General features: G+C 39.3%; 1 protein-coding gene and 1 pseudogene across 3 annotated transcripts in view; both read right to left on the bottom strand.

The window, feature by feature from the left end:
* RYK (receptor like tyrosine kinase) overlaps positions 1 to 15,919 on the bottom strand; it is a 162,873-nt gene that overhangs the window by 116,820 nt on the left and 30,134 nt on the right. The gene's annotated exons all lie outside the window — the stretch shown is intronic.
* Positions 727 to 845, bottom strand: LOC126068198 (uncharacterized; annotated as a pseudogene).

The raw sequence follows: 15,919 nt of genomic DNA, 5'->3' as shown, positions 1-15,919 counted from the left end.
AAGAAAACCCAGTTAAATAAGATAGGCAAAAGATGTGAGAATACATTTTACAAGATATATAAATAGCCGATAAGCATGTGGAAAGGTGATAAACATAGTCATCAGGGAGATACAAATTAAAACCACAATGTAATACCATGCCATCCGAGAGAATGACTAATATTAAATGTTGGCAAGGATAAGGAACAACTGCAACTCTCACACATTGCTGGGAGTATAAACAAGTTCAACTCTTTGGAAAATTGGCAATTTCTTATAAGCTAAATGCACACCTACTCTATGACCTAGCAATTCCACTTCTAGGTAATTATCCAAAAGAAATGAAAACACACGTCACAAAAAAGGACTTGTACATGAATGTCACAACAGCCTTATTCATAATAGCCAAAACTGGAAACAACACAAAGGTCCATCAACAGAAGAATGGATAACTAACTGTGATACATTCATACAATGGAATACTACTGAGCAATGAAAATTAACTGGTGAGACTTTGTAACAACGACTAATCTCAGACAAATATTGACTGAAATAAGCCAGACACAAAACAGTACCAAAAAAAACCAAACCCATTGCCGTTGAGTCGATCCCGACTCATGGAGACCCTATAGGTCAGAATAGAACTGCCCCGTAGAGTTTCCAAGGAGCACCCGGTGGATTCGAACTGCCAACCTTTTGGTTAGAGGTGGTAGTAGCACTTAGCCACTATGCCACCAGGGTTTCCAAAGCCTACAGCACCCAGTATCCCCAGGCGGTCTCCCATCCAAGTACTAACCAAGCCCAACCCTGCTTAGCTCCCGAGGTCAGACGAGATTGGGCACGTTCAGGGTCATATGGCCGTAGACCATACCAAAAGAGTACATACTATATAATCCCAATTATATGATGTTCTAGAACACACAAAAATAATCTATGGTGATAAAAATCAAATCACTGGTTGCCTGAAAGGAGAGGCCAGAGGATACTGGTGAACTGACTACAAAGAAGCACAAGGGAACTTCCAGGGATGATGAAAACATGCTATAACTCCAAAGGAGTGGTAATTACATAAGTGTATATATTTTTCCAAAGGAGTCCTGGTGGTACAATGGTTAAGCACTTGGCTGCTAACAAAAGGTCGGTGATTTGAACCCACCAGCTGATTCGTGGGAGAAAAGACCAGGCGATCTGTTCCCGTAAAGATTACAGCCTAGCACTATATAATGATTAAAGGGACAATCCATCGTGAAGGCTTAACCATAATAAGCATCTACACGCCCAATGGCAGGGCTCCAAAATACATTAAAAAAAAAAAAAACTCTAACACCACTAAAAAGAGAAATTGACAGATCCACAATAATAATAGGACACGTCAACACACCACTCTCAGTAAAGAACGGAACATCTAGAAAGAAACTCAACAAACATACAGAAGAGCTAAAGAGCACCATCAGCCAACTTAGCCTCACAGACATGTATACAACACTCCACCTAACAGCTGCAAAGTACACATTCTTTTCCAACGCATATGGAACATTCTCCAGAATACACAACATCTTAGGCCGCAGAACAACCCTCAACAAAATCCAAAACAGTGAGGTAATACAAAGTATCTTCTCTGACCACAACGCCATCAAAGTAGAAATTAACAACAGGAAAAATAAGGAAAAAAAATCAATTACATGGAAACTGAGTAACACCCTGCTTAAAAACTACCGGGAAATAAAGAAATCAAAGATGGAATCAAAAAATCCCTGGAATCAAATGAGAATGAAAACACATCATAACAAAATCTTTGGGACACAGCAAAGGCAGTCCTCAGAAGTCAATTTATAGCAATAGATGTGCACATCAAAAATGAAGAAAGGGACAAAATCAAAACATTGGCTACACAACTTGAACAATCAGAGAACCACAAAAGAAGCCCACAGCCATCAGAAGAAAGGAAATAATAAAGATCAGAGCACAAATAAACGAAACAGAGAATAGAAAAACAATAGAGAAGAATCACCAAAACCAAAAGTCAGTTCTTTGAAAGGATCAACAAAATCGACACACCACTTGCCAAAATGACAGAGAAAAAATAGGAGAGGATGCAAATAACCCAAATAAGAAATGAAATGGGGGACATTGCAACAGACCCACCTGAAATAAAAAGGATCATAACAGAGTATTATGAAAAAATATAACAAATTTGAAAACATAGAGGAAATGGACAAATTTCTAGAGACAAACTACCTACCCAAACTAACACGACATGATGTTGAAAAATCTGAAGAGACCCAAAAACAACAAAAACAAGCCCTGGCCCAGATGGCTTCACTGCAGAATTCTACCAAACATTCAGAGAAGAGCTTACACCAGTACTACTCAAACTATTTCAGAACATAGGGAATGAAGCGATACCTCCTAATTCATTTATGAAGCCAGCATAACCCTGATACCAAAACCAGGCAAATACGCCACAAAAAAAGAAAATACAGACAAATACCTCTCATGAGTACAGATGCAAAAATTCTCAACAAAATCCTAGCCAACAGAATTCGGCATCATACCGAAAAAATAATACACCACAACCAAGTAGGATTCACACCAGGTATGCAAGGACAACTGAACATTTGAAAATCAATCAATGTAATCCACCACATGAATAAAGGAAAGAAAACAATCATCATCATCTCAATCAACACAGAAAAAAGAATCGACAGAGTCCAACACCCATTCCTAATAAAAACTCTCAATAAAATATGTATAGACAGGAAATCTCTCAACATAATAACGGGTCTCTACGCAAACCAATGGCCAACATCATTCTTAATGAAGAGAGGATGAAAACATTCCCCTTGAGAACAGGAACAAGACAAGGATACCCTCTATCACCACTCCTATTTAACACTGTCTTTGAAGTCCTAGCTAGAGCAATAAGGCAAGAAACAGACATAAGGCACATCCAAATTGGTAATGAAGTTAAACTGTCCCTCTTTGTGGATGATATGATACTATACATAGAAAACCCAAAAGACTCCACAAGAGAACTACTGGAACTAATAGAAAGATTCAGCAGAGTAGCAGAAGACAAGGTAAACATACAAAAATCAGTTTGATTCCTATACACCAAAATAAAGAACAATGAAAAAGGAATCTGGAAAACTATACCATTTATAGTAGCCTGTAAAAAATACAATCCTGGGAATATATCTAACCAGGTATGTAAAAGACCCATACAAACAAAACCACAAAACACTACTACAAGAACCCAAGAGATCTACATAAACGGAAAACATACCATGCTCATGGATAGGTAGACTCAACATCATGAAAATGACAATTCTGCCCAAAGCGATTTATAAATACAACAAAATAACGATCCAAATACCAACAACATTCTTTAAAGAAATGGAAAAACTTATCATTAACTTTATATGGAAAGGGAAGAAGCCCTGGATAAGTAAAAAAAAAAAAAGTAAAGCACTACTGAAAAAGAAGAATGAAGTATGAGGACTCACACTGCCTGACCTCAGAACCCACTATACAGCTACAGTAGTCAAAACAGCCTGGTACTAGTACAACGACAGATACACTGACCAATGGAACAGAATTGAGAGCCCAGATGTAAATCCAGCCACCTATGGTCACCTGATCTTTGACAAGGGCCCAAAGTCCATCAAATGGGGAAAAGACAGTCTTTTGAACAAATGGTGCTGGCAAAACTGGATGTCCATCTGCAAAAAAAAAAAAAAAAATGAAACAGGACCCATACCTCACACCATATGCAAAAACTAACTTGAAATAGATCGAAGACCTAAATATAAAGCCAAAAACTATGAAGTTCATAGAAGAAAAAACAGGATCAATGCTAGAGGCCCTAATACACAGCATTAACAGGATACAAACTATAACCAACGACACACAAGCTCCAGAGGATAAGCTCGATAACTGGGATCTTCTAAAAATTAAACACGCTCATCAAAAGACTTCACCAAAAGAGTAAAAAGAGAACCTACAGACTGGGAAAAAAATTTCGGCTATTACAAATCAGACAAAAATCTAATCTCTAAAATCTACAAGAAAATCCAACACCTCTACAACAAAAAGACAAAGAATTCAATTAAAAAATGGGCAAAATAAATGAACAGGCACTTCACCAAAGAAGACATTCAAGTGGCCAACAAACACATGAGGGAATGCTCACGATCTCTAGCTATTAGAGAAATGCAAATCAAAACCACAATGAGATACCATCTCACCCTGGCACTACTGGCACGAATCAATAAAACAGGAAATAACAAATGCTAGAAGGCTGTGGGGAGACTGGAACTCTTATGCACTGCTGGTGCAAATGTAAAATGATACAACCATTTTGGAAAAGGATATTGCACTTCCTTAGAAAGCTAGAAATAGAAGTACCATATGATCCAGCAATCCCACTCCTAGGAATATATACTAGAGAAATAAGAGTCGTCACATGAATAGACATACACACACCCATGTTCACTGCAGCATTGTTCACAACAGCAAAAAGATGGAAACAACCCAGATGCCCATCAGCAGATGGACGGATAAACTGTGGTACCCCATGGAGTGTTACACAACAATAAAAAACAACAATGAATCAGTGAAGCATCTCATAACATGGAGGAATCTAGAGGGCATTATCCTGAGTGAAATAAGTCAATCTCAAAAGGACAAATATTGTATGAGACCACTAGTGTAAAAACACATGAAAAGGTTTACATACAAAAAGAAACAATCTTTGATGGTTATGAGGGAGGGAAGGGATGGGGATGGAAAAACACTTAATAGACAATAGGTAAGTGGAAACTTTGGTGAAAACAGCACACAATACTGGGAAAGCCAGCGCAACCTGTACAAGGCAAGGTCATGGTAGCTCCATAGATACATCCAAACTCCCTGAAGGGCTGAATTTCTGGGCTGAGGGCTGTGGGGACCATGTTCTCCGGGAACATCTAGCTCATTTGGCATAGCATAGTTCGTAAAGAATATGTTCTACATTCTACTTTGGTGAGTAGCACCTGGGGTCTTAACAGCCTGTGAGCAGCCGTCTAGGGTACTCCACTGGTCTCACTCCTTCAGGAGCAAGGAAGAATGAAGAAAACTAAAGGTACAAGGGAAAAATTGGTCCAAAGGACTCATGAACCACATGTTCCACAGCCTCCACCAGACTGAGTCCAGTAAAACTAGATGGTGCCCAGCTAACACCACTGACTGCTCTGACAGCGATCACAATATAGGGTCCTGGACAGAGCTGGGAAAAATGCAGAACAAAATTCTAACTCAAAAGGAAAGACCAGGCTTCCTGACCTGACAGAGACTGGAGAAACCCTGAGAGTATGGCCCCCAGACACCCTTTCAGATCAGTAATGAGGTCACTCCTGAGGTTCACCGTTCAGCCAAAGATTGAACAGACCCATGGAACAAAATGAGACTAAAGGGGGGCACCAGCCCTGGGGCAGGGGCTCAAAGGCAGGAGGGAACAGGAAAGCTAGTAATAAGAACCCAGGGTTGAGAAGGGAGAGTACTGACATATCGTGGGGTTGTTAACCAAATCATAGAACAATGTGTGTACTAACTGTTCGATGAGAAACTAGCTTGTTCTGTAAACCTTCATCTAAAGTACAATAAAAAGAAAAAAGAAATCAAAGGACATATTCATTGGGCAAATCTGCTCAAAAGACCTCTTTAAAGTGCTAAAAAACAAAGATGTCACTTCAAGTACTAAGGTGCACCTGACCCAAGCCACCATATTTTCAACAGTCTCATATGCATGTGGAAAGCTAGGCAATGAACAAGGAGGACCGAAGAAGAATTGATGCCTTTCAATCATGGTGTTGGCGAAGAATACTGAATAAACTATGGACTGCCAAAAGAATGACTAAATCTGTGTTGGAAGAAGCACAGCCACAATGCTCCTTAGAAGCAAAGATGGTGAGACTTCATGTCATGTACTTTGGATATGTTATCAGGAGGGACCAGTTCCTGGAGAAGGACATCATGCTTGGTAATGTAGAGTGTCAGCGAAAAAGGGGAAGACCCTCAATGAGATGGAGTGACACAGAGCTGCAACAATGGGCTCAAGGTTAACAATGACTGTGAGGATGGCACATGGCCAGTCAGCTTTTTGTTCTCTTATCCATAGGGGTCCCTTTGAGTCAGAATCGACTCAATGGCACCTAACAACAAACCACTGACAAGAGAAAACTGGGTTTCAGTGAAGCGTAAGAGATACAGAAGCACTATGAAAACTGTCAAAGGAGCCCTCAAAACAAAACTGGGTCTCCACAGGGGCCAGCAGAAAAGAAGATGAAGCAGGCCAAGTAGAGTGAGTGGAGAGTGGAGACAGGCTCTGCCGGAGGGCAGACGCGAACAACGATGGACAGCCAAACACTGAAGAAGTAACATTTTATCATTAAAATATATGTTTTTTTCTATTCTAACTTAGGATGAAAAACACTTCAGTTGTTCCATTACATTACCCATGTCTAAACTTCTCACTGCCAATTCTAGCAAAGTAAGAATATTACTCTCTTAGAAAAAATGACATGTTCATAATTTTATTTTTAAACAACTCAAATGCCAAGCTTAAAAACCAAAGTTATTAGTGCAAAACTATCAACATTCATCAAGAAAAATTCATTTTTCCCTAACAATCTTAAGTTCAAACTGAATTCAAGATCTGTATTCTACATGACCTGGCCTGTCTAGCTCAAGTTCAAATTTAATAGTTCAAGTATTTTTTTCCAAGTGATTTTAAAAGTTAACTATTGGTTTTCCAATGTCACAACACTGGTTGATTAGTGTCAAATCAGTAATTCATATCCCTTTAAAAACAGATACTTTCGTAGCACTTAACAAAATACATTTCAGGGAATTTTCACATTTGTCTTCCCCACTACCTTGCACATCTCATGTGCAGATCTGGCGTTTTAGCGTATTTGAAGCTACTCGAATTTTAGATGCATGAATGGATGGTTGTTGACAAAAATCAACTACATCAAAGATAGGTTTTTAAGGGAGATGCTATTTTAAAGAAAAAGTCAGGAATTCTTTAAGGCGACAACAACAAAAAACAGTGTCATGAAGACGGAATACAGAGTTCACAGTTCTGACTTCTCTTGGCTTTGCTACTAACTAGCCAATTCCTTCGCCAAATTCTCCAAGTCATCAATTTTCTCAACAAAAGACCATATGACATTAGTGTCTCTCCTCAGCAGCAAAATTTATTATCCTTTTCAAGTATGAATTACTTTCCATTTGTAATTTTTTTTTTTCATTAATGGAATGCATGCTGAATCATTGAATGTGTCTGAATTGCTGGAAGGTAATATGAATTTTGAATAATAATATGTAGGAACACATATGCCCCTCTGCACTATGGGAGTAGGATTATGTGCAATTAAGTGGGACACGTACATCCCTCTTGACTCCAGATGGTGGAATGAGAAACACAACTTCCAAATAACACACAGGATGTGGAAATATACTTACAAAGCTTATCTCACTGTAAAAAGCCAAAAGAGACAAAAGTTTTTGCACAATCACACCTCCAAGATGTACCACCACTCTGCAAAAACAGTAATTTGCAGCACATGCCGTTTCTTCAGTTCCAAACAATTAAACAGGTCCTCATCTAGCAGCAGCACACATTAAAAATGGGAAAGCTACCTCCCGAGAAAACTGAGAGGCAGAAACTATATGTGGGCGACCATATATTCCATTACTCATGAAAGGGCTATTCTATGATATCATCCATGGTTTCCAAATGTCAGCCAAAACTCTACTACTCTATGATGTAATTTCATGGTTTCCAAATGCCTGTCAAAACTGAACTATACAACATGGTGCCTGTCTTAGGCTGGCTCTCTAGAGAAGCAAAACCAGTAAAGTGTATAAATATATATATATCGAGAGAGAGAGAGGTTTATATCAAGGCAACGGCTCACGTGGTTGTAGAGGCTGTAATGTCCCAAGTCTGTAGGTGAGGAAAGAGGCTTCTCCTGATTCACACAGCCACAGACGCAAACCCAAGACTGGCAGGCTGGAGGGCAGGGCTATTACTCACAGGCTGTGAAGATCAATGAATCCCAAGATTGGCAGGCAAGACCACAGGTAAACTGCTAGCTCACATCCCAGGAACCAGAGGTCAGAGGAACAGGAGCCAGCTGCAGGATCCAGAATGAGCAAAAGTCCTGCCTGAACGTCTGCCCACACTTGATACATATCACACGAACAAGGAAACTCCCCTTCAACTGATAGGCTATTCACAGCAGATCCCATCATGGGGGTGATCACATATCAAATCTCAACAGGGAAGTAAGCATAACATTATACGACTGCCGAAACACTGAGTATCATGGCCCCGCCATGTTGACACACAACCATCACAGCACCCTGGAAAGAGACATCATGCTGTCCCTTTGCAGCAAAGACCTGACTAAGTAAAACAGATACAAATGTCACTCCTGGAATATGAAGGGATAAAGAGCCAATCAAACACCAAATCACAGAAGAAACTGAAGGAAAACAGAGAATGAGGAGAATATGGAGTGGAGGTCCCCTGCCAACCATGACACAGCATGGCAGTCTCGGGGCACAGCCACCAACAATATGGACAGGGAGTACGGGAAGGCAATTTCACAGTGCTCCAAACAGGAGACACAGCACCCAGTAACAAGAGAAATGTGCCTTTCCACCCCAGCCCTTCTATCCCATATGCCACCCAGACCTTTTCTCAACGGGCCATGCTGTACCACCCAGCTACACAACTACCAGCCCACCACCAGCCAGGTCCACCCCACCTCCACCCATCAGCTCCTGACACATGATTTTTTTTTTTCTTTTCCTTTTCTTTCTCCATCCCACCTAGCTCGGTATGCCACCTCTACCCCTTCCCATCAGGACTTGCCATGCCACCATGGGTAGAAAGTTACCAGTCCACCACTACCCCAGGTCTCACCCACCCCCATCCGCTGGCTCCCACCACATAATTTTTTATTATGTTTCCCCTTTCCTCCTTTTCTCTCTCCCTCCCACCTAGACCCATATACCACCTCTACCCCTTCTCACCAGGCCATAGTACACCACTGTGGCTAGAGAGTCACCGGCCTACAGCCACCCCAGGTCCACCTCTCCCCAACCCACAAACTCCTGCCATGCCATTTTTTTTTTGCCTTTCTTTCTGTTCTCCCTCCCACAGAGTCTCATACACCACCTCCCCCCTCCCACCCGCCCTAACCAAGCCACCACTGCTACAGTGTCCCCAGCTCAGGCTCACCACCACACCAGGCCTGCACTGCCCCTTCTAGCCCACCTCTTGACCACCTGCTGAATAGTGGAAAATGAGTCCATACCATTCCTCCTCTGAAACCCTCACATATCTGGCGAGGGGCTGTGAATGCTCCCACACCACGGGACCAACATCAGAAAGCTGACAGAACCCATCCAGTCTGCCCTCAGCTATCACACCAAACCAATGTACCACAAAGCAGGCCTGCCCTGTCTACTGCTGCCCTGCCGACCTGGACAAGGTAGTGAGAGCTATCATGCTCACAAACAAGCAAGCGGCAAAGCATGCCTGGCCCACCTGCTCGACACATCAAAACAAAGAAGTAGGATGAAATAAATGAACACTCAATAAAGAAAGAAAATAATATCTTAATTTCTTGGAGACTGCAGACAATATCAAATATATAAAAAAGCAAGACAAGATGGCACCAGAGTAAGGCCAAAAATAAAGAATCAGATGACCTTTTGGTAGAAAAAAAGGCAGTGGAACTACCTGATAGGGAATTCAAATGACTAACATTTAGGGCTCTCCAAGATATTAGGAAAGAGATCAAGGATAACACAGACAAAACCAAGGAACAAATAGAGAAAATCATGGAAAGCAACAACAAAAACATAGCCAAAATCAAGGAAAACACAGACAAAGCAATAGGAGAATTCAGGAAAAGAATACAGGGACAAAAAGTCGAAATAAATAAAACAATTAGAAATCATGCAAAAACAGCAACTAGAAATCCAAAATAAACAACAAAATTTCAGAAATGGACAGCTCAATAGGTCTTAGGAGCAAATTTGAAACAAAGTAAGACAGAATTAATAAGATTGAAGACAAATCCATGGATGCTGATTTGAGGAAAAATCAGAGAAAACAATGAAGAAAACCTAAGAAATACGTAGGACACAATCAAGAGCGAAAATACATGTGATAGGAGTTTCAGAAATGGGGGAAAAATGGAAAACACAGAGAAGATTGTTGAAGATTTGTGGGCAGAAAACTTCCCGAATATGATGGAAGATGAACAACTACTATCCAAGAAGCTCAACAAACCCAATATAAGACAGACCCCAAAAGAAAGTCACCAAGATATATCATAACCACATTTGCCAAAAACACAAAGAAAGAATCCTGAGAGTAGCTCAAGTAAAATAAAAAGTCACTTACAAAGGGGAAACAATAATACTAAATTCTAATTTCTCAGCAGAAACTAATCAGGTAAGAAAGTAATGAGATAACGTATATAAAACCTTGAAAGAAAAAAAACTGCCAATCGAGAATAATACATCCTCTCTCTCAAATACATTTCTAGATAAACAGGAGTTAAGGGAATTCATAAAAACCAAACTTATCAAAAATATTAAAAGGAGTCCTTTGGTTAGAGAAACGACATCAGACAACAACCAGCCAAAATATTAAAAGGAGTCCTTTTTGGTTAGAGAAACGACATCAGACAACAACCAGCCAGTCTAGGACACAGGACAGCATTAGACAGATACCAACCTAGATAAAGAGCTCTCAATAATAAAACAAAGCTAAAAGACTTAAAGTGGGAGACCAGAAATGTCAACCTGTAAATGACAACATCAAAACAATAAAAACGGGCCTAAACGGTATACATACAGAACTTTCAAATGGGGAGGAAGTCAAGGTTACCCAGTAATGAAAGACTGGTTCAAATTTAGGAAGATAAGGGTAAATTTCAAGGTAACCACAAAGAAAATTAACAAACCTATTCATCAGAATTAAAAAAAAAAACAAAAGCATAAAGTCTCAGCATACACAAAATCTATAACAAGCAAAGAAAATGTAAACAAAAGGAACTCAGCACAGGAAAATAACAGGAACAAAGAAACCATCAGCACCAAAAAAAACACCACAACAAGATGTCAGCAATAAACACATACCTATCAATAATCACTCTGAATGTAAATGGCTTAAACGCACCTGTAAAGAGAGAGACAGTGGTGAAATAAATAAGAAAACATGACCCACAAACATGCTGTCTACGAGAGATATAACTTAGACACAGAGATATAAATATACTAAAATCAAAGGATGGAAAAAAATATATCAAGGACAGTAACCAAAAAAGGGCAGGAATGATAACACTAATCCCAGACAAAATAGAATTTTAAGACAAAATCAACCATAAAAGACAATGAAAAACATTATATAATGATTAAAGGGACAATCCATCAAGAAGACATAAACTTAATAAATATCTATGCACCCAATGACAAGCCTCCAAAATACATAAAACAAGCTCTAATAGCACTGAAAAGACAAACGCACAGTTTCACAATAACAGGAGGAAACTTCAACATGCCACTCTTGGTAAAGGACCAGAATATCTAGAAAGAACTTAACGAAGTTACAGCTCTTAAGGCCAAAATCAACAAACTGGGCCTCACAGACATATACAGAACACTCCACCCAACACCAGCAAACTACACAGTCTTTTCCAAAGTACACTGAATGTTTCCAGAATAGACCACATTTTAGGCCACAAAACAACCCTCAATAAAACCCAAAATATCAAAAATAATACAAAGCATTCTCCTCTGATCACAATGCCATAAAAACAGAAGTCAATTAACAGGATGAGCAAGAAAAAAAAATCAGATACATGGAAATTAAATGATACACTGCTTAAAAACAACTGGTTAACAGAAGAAATCAAAGAGAGAATTAAATGAGAATGCAAACACATCATACCAAAACCTCTGGGACACAGCAAAGGCCCTGCTCAAAGGTCAGTGTATAGCAATAACTACACACATCCAAAAAGAACAGATGTATATTGTTTACTGAGAAGCTAGTTTGCTCTGTAAACCTTCATCTACAGTACAATAAAAAATAGTAAAATTTCAAAAAAAAAAAAAAAGGATGGGCCCAAATCAAAACATTAACCCTACAACTCAAACAAAAAGAAAGAGAACAGCAAAACAGCCCACCACAACCACCAGAAGAAAGTAAATAATAAAGATCAGAGTGGAAATAAATGAAATAGAGAATAGAAAAACAACAGAAAGAATGAACAAGACCAAAAGTTAGTTCTTCGAAAAGACCAATAAAATCGACAAACCATTGGCTAAATTGACAAAATAAGAACAGGAGAGGAAGCAAATAATCCAAATAAGAAATGAGACAGGGGACATTACAAAAATCCCAAATGAAAATAAATAGGATCATGACCAAATACTATAAAAAAGTACTCCAACAAATTTGAGAACTAGAAGAAATGGACGAATTTCTAGAAACACACTACCTACCTCAACTAACACAAGCTGAGACAGAAAATCTGAACAGATCCATAACAAGGGAAGAGATTGAAGGCGTAACTTGAAAAAAAAACCTCCCAACAACAACAAAAAAACCCTGGCCTGGATGGCTTAAATGGTGAATTTTACCAAACATTCAGAGACAGGCTCACACCAGTGCTACTCAAACTTTTCAGAGCATAGAAAAGAAATACTCCCAAATTCATTCTATGAAGCCAGCATAACCCTGATACCAAAGACAGGAAAAGACATCACGAAAAAAGAAAACTGCAGATCAGTATCTCTTATGACTATAGATGCAAAACTCCTCAACAAAATTCTAGCCAATAGAATTCAGCATCATATATAAAAACTAATACACCATGACCAAGTGGGATTCCTACCAGGTATGTAAGGATATCCAACATTAGAAAACCAATCAATGTAATCCATCACATAAATAGAACAAAAGAATCACATGATCATCTCAATCAATGCAGAAAAGGCATTTATAAAGTCCAACACCCATTCCCGACTAAAACTCTGAAAAAAAAAAATTTTTTTTTGGGAATAGATGGGAAATTGAATTGACTTAACAGCAACAGGTTCTATACTAAACCAACAGCCAACATCATTCTCAATGGAGAGAAGCTGAAAACACTACCCCTGAGAACAGGAACAAGACAAGGACTCTCTTTATCATGACTCCTATTTAACACTGTGCTGGAAGTCCTAGCTAGAGCAATAAGGCAAGAAAAAGAAATAAAGGGCATCCAAATCGGAAAGGAAGAAGTCAAACTATCCCTGTTCACAGATGGCATGATCCTATAGATAGAGAACCTCAAAGATTCCACAAGAGAACTACTAGAACTAATAGAAAGATTCAGCAGACTAGCAGGATACAACATCAACACAGACAAATCAACTAGATTCCTAGACACCAATAAATAGAACTACAACAGGGAAATCAGGGAAGCAATATTAATCACTAACTAAATAATAGACAAGTGTTAACTTCGATGAAAGGAAAGACAACACACACTATAGAGGAAGTCATCACAATTTGACCAAAGCAAAGTTATAGAGGCTTCGTAGACACATCCAAACACCCTGAGGGGCTGAGGGCTGGGGACCATGGTGTCAGGGGTCATCTAGGTCAATTGGCATAACATAGTTCACAGAGAGAATGTTCTACATCAATGTCTGGGGTCTTAAACGCTTGCAAGCAGCCACTTAAAATACATTTATGGTCCTATCACATTTGGAGCAAAGGAGAATGAAGAAAACCAAGCACAATAAAATAGCAGTCTAAAGGACTAACGGACCACATGAACCACAGCCTCCAGCAGCCTGAGCCCAGAACAACTAGATGGTGCCCAGCTACCGCCACCAACTGCTCTGACAAGGATCATAATAGCAGGTTCCAGACAGAGCAGGAGAAAAATGTAGAACAAAATTCAAATTCACACACACAAAAAAAGACCAGACTTACTGGCTGACAGACTGGGGGAACCCCCAAGACTATGGCGCTTGGCCATCCTAACTCAGAACTAAGGCCACTCCCGAAGTCCACCGTCCAGCCAAAGATTAGACAGGATTATAAAATAAACGGAGCCCTAGTGGTGCAGTGGTTAAGAGCCTGGCTGCCAATCAAAAGGTCTGCAGTTAGAATCCACCAGCCACTCCTTGGAAGCCCTATGGAACAGTTCTACTCTGTCCTACAGGGTTGCTATGTGTCGGAATCAACTTAACAGCAATGCATTTTTGATAAAATAATAACACATGTGAGGAAAGTGCTTCTTAGTTCCAGTATAAGAGACCAAATGGGGAACACCTGCCCAAAAGCAAAGACAACAGTAAGGAATAGGAAACCTGGACAAAATGTCACAGGTAACGCAGGGTATAAAGGGAAAGGGGGAGAGTGCTGACACATTGTAGGGATCACAATCAATATCACAAAACAATCTGCATATAAATTTCTGAATGAGAAACTAAAAAAAAAAGACAAGTATAAAATTCAAAATAATCTAAGGTTCTGAGGACGGTCTGGTATATGAATCATTAATTAAATAAAAAAGCCAAAATCACTTAATAATTATTAAATCACTGGATACGCTGTATTTTAATTGATGCTAAAAGAAATAAAGATGACAATTTTCAAAATCTTTAGAATCTAAATAATTGTTTCTTTTCCTATTTGTTTCCTTTAAATATACTTTAAGAGCCCAGGCTGCTAACCAAAAGGTTGGCGGTTAAATCCACCAGCCACTCCTTAGAAATCCTATAGGGAGGTTCTACTCTGTCCTGTAGAGTCACTATGAGTTGGAATTGACATGACAGCAACAGGTTTGGTTTTCTAATAATTGCTGAAAATCTTGAAATAGAATTTTTTGTAAAAATGGAGCTCTTATTTCAAATTTTCTTAGTTTATGGAAGCTAACAAACTGATATAGTCACAATGAAATAATGGTTTATTCATCAGAACCTAATGTAGCTACAGTGAGATTATACCAAAAAAATTACCTGCCAACCTAATATTTAACTACTTCATAAGGCAAGGAAACAAATGTTAGATGGCTAAAAGAGGCATTCTTTCTTCATAATTAAAAAAGAAAAAGCATATAAATCTTTAATTCTCATACCTGTTCAAACAATAACCTTGTTGATTAAATAAGATTTTTCATGTAATTCTCTGCCACATTCAGCATTTTCCTCTTATATTTCTCCTGCAACCTTAAGTGTCTTGTTACAACTGGGTTGATCATGTTTACACACATACACACAAAGTATAAGGCTCAGAGAGAGCTTTTAAGGGAAAAGAAGATACACACGATCAACAACAGAAAACAATATAAATATATCCTCACTCTCCACCTCCTCGGCTATCTCCTCATCTACTGCATAAGACTAGCCTTCTCTAAGCAAAGGCAGGTGGGTCCACCTTTTTGGTCCCTGAGGTGCTTAGGGGTCAACGTCAAGAAGAGGTGGAAGGGAATGTCCTGAACCTCCCAAGAAAAAGCCAGGCAACAACAGCAGTCACTGAGCACCTTTCCTAATTTCCTGCTTTAGGAAGAAAACATGGTATATGTCCAATATCAAAGCAGCCAGTGAAAAACAATCCAGTGGAGTGGCTATTAATTACCACTGTCTTCGTGGGCTAGGCTACAGGTTGCAGAGGTCCACTTACTAAGTCTTCCCTCCTTCATCCTCCAAAGATTTCTGTTTGACCACCTAATTTTTGTTGTAATTCTTTGATCCCTGAACACGGAAACCCAAAGCTATCCATCACAAAGCCATGCTCAGGTCTGCCTTGCTAGCACCTGGGATATCATCTTCGGGAAAATCTGTGTGGAATAAAGGGGAGGTACGGTCAATTCTG

This window comes from Elephas maximus, chromosome 26 (assembly GCF_024166365.1).
Source record: "Elephas maximus indicus isolate mEleMax1 chromosome 26, mEleMax1 primary haplotype, whole genome shotgun sequence".
Classification (NCBI taxonomy): Eukaryota; Metazoa; Chordata; class Mammalia; order Proboscidea; family Elephantidae; genus Elephas; species Elephas maximus.
Note: the sequence above shows the minus strand (reverse complement) of the source record. Positions and strands in the feature narration are given on the sequence as shown.